Source organism: Odontesthes bonariensis, chromosome 19 (assembly GCF_027942865.1).
Source record: "Odontesthes bonariensis isolate fOdoBon6 chromosome 19, fOdoBon6.hap1, whole genome shotgun sequence".
NCBI lineage: Eukaryota > Metazoa > Chordata > Actinopteri > Atheriniformes > Atherinopsidae > Odontesthes > Odontesthes bonariensis.
The window spans coordinates 13,869,384-13,872,470 of NC_134524.1; the positions used below are offsets into that span (position 1 = coordinate 13,869,384).

Consider the following 3,087-nt stretch of genomic DNA (forward strand, 5'->3'; position numbering starts at 1 on the left):
GCTATGACCGGGATGTCTCGTATGGTGGCCAGCACTGTGGATACGGTCGTGGAGAGGGTGCTGGAGGGAATCGACCAGAGATTCGCTAGGTTGGAGGCAAGATGGCCGTCGAGAACGCACTGGAGTGTGGACATTCCAGAGAAGTTGAAGAGCGCAAGAGAAGGCGGATACAGAATCCGAAAATCGCGGTAAGAGTAGGTTGTTGACTGTGGCTTTAGGCTAAACTCAACTTAATTGTGTCCATCACGTGAAAACCAGTGTGAGTTGCTTTATTTAAAAAAAAATTATTTCGTGTTTTCAATTTATAGGAAGCAGTTCGCCGCCTGCATAACTCGGAGAATACACCGTGGCATTATAATCCAGATCAAGGGTAAGAATAAGTGAATGTTCTCCCAATATCTAGTTGAGTTGGACCCGATGTTACGTTACGTCAGTGCAGGTTTTTTTTATTAACCATAGGCCTATTGTTTTTACAGGCTACTGTCACCTCACAATATGGATGTAACGAGTCGCTTGAAGGAGGCGGTGTCAAACAGTCCGAACTTCAGAGAGGCAGACGGCGACACTATCGAGGGTGAGCGGCGCTGACTTTTACCACGGCTCTGGCACTGACACTTTTAAGCACTGGTCATTTTATTCATTCCTCTTGTTTTTTTTTTTTAGCTGCGTGACGGACCTGTGTGCTGTGCTACAGGCGTGTCTTGAAGCCAACCCGAAATACTCACAGTCTCACCACAGAAGAGTGAAAGAGAGTAAGAACATATACGCTGTCAATATGACTTTTGTTACTTTATAGACAAGTTGTCAATATGCTGTGCATGGATAGACTATGTTTTGATTATTTATTGGTTATTCCAACAGCTCCCAGAAGCCAGCTTCTGATCCAGGATGAGGACGTCTGACAACTCCCGCAGACCCTGCAGGGACCGGAGTAATGCGAAGAATGCGGATTCCAAACGGCGGCGTTTAGGCTTATTGTGTATATTGTAGGCTACAGCAGTGTGTGTATATAGTTTTCAATTCTTTATTATCAACATGGTTCTTATTACAATGTAAGCTATGTACATTGTGTGGTGTGGCAATAAAAGCGCTTTAAAAAAAAAGTTTCCTTTTTCATTTCCTCAATAGATTCACGTCATTCATGCCTGCATTCATAGCCTAGTCATAGTGCAGCTTATAAGAATGACGTGAATATATGAAGTACACGAACATCCCAGGAATATTAGTAATCATAATCACAATTAGTAATCATAATTGCTGAATGATATGCCCATATAAAGTATTCATATATTAACCTAATGGGCCAATGGGCGTTCAGCTTTACCGACAGTACAGGAGCTTTTTCATGTAATCACGTGCCTTTTTCGTCCAATACCAGCGAGGCCAGTGAGAGGTCCAGGCACTCTCACAGCGGGGTGCCAATCGCTGGGCCATTAGCACCCCGCTGTGAGAGCTCGCCGCGAGTCGGGTTCGTTTCTGACGATTTTCTCGCTCAACAAACTTAAAGTTTGTCTGCCTGCAAGCGCCCAGGTGCGTCCGAAAATTAGGCAAATTCCTGGATGTTCACTGCCGTCCACAGTGACACAAATCCCTCTTTTCGTGCAGTGAAATGGCCAAATGAATCCTTTGAAAAAAAAAAAAAGCACGGTGCACTATGTACACAGTCACGTTGTGGAAAGAGCCTGTAAAAGGCCTTCACTGAGACGATGAAGGCACTGGTCTGGGATTGGAAACGAGGAGAAAATAGGTTAAAAGAAAAGAGACCAGAATTTCCAACAAATGGGTCAGTATGAAGTAAATGCTTTCTCTGCAAACATTGGATGCATTTGACTGAAAGTCCCAAAACATCCCAAACTTAAATGGAGCTATGTCAGTGAGAAGAACACATCGAGTGGTGACAAAACACTTGTTTGCATCCTGCTGGGAATGCCAGGCAGCAATTGCTTCCAAAAAGAAAGTAGCACATTAATGTATCTTTTTAAAAATAGAAAAGAAATCAATGGAATATATCAGAGTTCAAATAACAACATCAACAACTGCTTTGACAATTTCAAAAACTGGTTTCAGAAAATGCCGGCTTGTGAGTACTATTGCTCTGTCACTTTGTATTCATTTCATAATCTAACACAAGTAGATAGATGTTCCTCGTGCCACATTGATTCAATACATTTATGACTCTGTTCTCCATGAGAACTTTAAGCCATTATCGTTTTCCTGACCTGCCCCACATTGGATAATTGCCACAGATATGCCAAAGTCCCCCCGTTCTGCATATTTCAGCCCGGCCCTCTCTTCCGCATGGTTGCCCAGACCCATTTCCTGTGTACAGGTTGTGGATTACTGTGTAAAATGAACTGATGATGAATTGCTACTGTCACGATATACAGGAGTCATAAAAATATGAAAACAAATGCTTAAGTATGGAGTATCCTTATTTAATATGGCACATGTGGTTTTTAATCTTAAGCCTGATTTATAGTCGTCTGGGAAAGGCTATGGAGAGCCATGGAGAGCCCAGAAAACCCTCCCGGAGAAAATTCCTATCTATCCGTCGAGGCGACGGAGACTCGCGGAGACCGCAAGGATTGCGATTGGTCGGCTAACAACATCATTTCCGGAATCACTTTTCCGGTTAAGCTCCTTCCTCTCACAACAACAACACCGCTATTTTTGAAAGAGTTTATTGTGTGCCGGTGAGCATTTGGTCAAAATGATTTGCATTTATTTGCACTCCAACTCAAACAACAGTCTTTCTCTCTCAGTCGCCATCGTTCACTGTGAGGAGTGGAACAAAGATGGAAGGTAAACAATCAATCAACGACTTTCACAATAGACAAATGTATGCATACATGTGCACATACTGGATGTCCACTGCCATTTTTTGCCACAAGTGGATCCAAACACATCCACAATTAGTTCATTTTAATATAAGAACACAACTCACAGCGCAACAGAAAAAAAGAAGTGTGACTTTACCCAACATGAAACAGAGACACTGATCAGGGTAAAAGGAAAAGAAAATCTGTGTCTTTTCATGAATCACGAATACAGAAAAAACTGATTCTTAGAAAAAAGTAACAGAAATGA

The 3,087-nt window shown here is 42.3% G+C and overlaps 1 long non-coding RNA gene across 1 annotated transcript; it reads left to right on the forward strand.

The window, feature by feature from the left end:
- The first annotated feature begins 484 nt into the window (after positions 1 to 484).
- On the forward strand, positions 485 to 1,085 carry LOC142369433 (uncharacterized). The gene is made up of 3 exons (XR_012767609.1): positions 485 to 574; positions 664 to 752; positions 869 to 1,085. It is a non-coding gene; the product is annotated as an uncharacterized LOC142369433 (long non-coding RNA).
- The last annotated feature ends 2,002 nt before the right edge of the window (positions 1,086 to 3,087 follow it).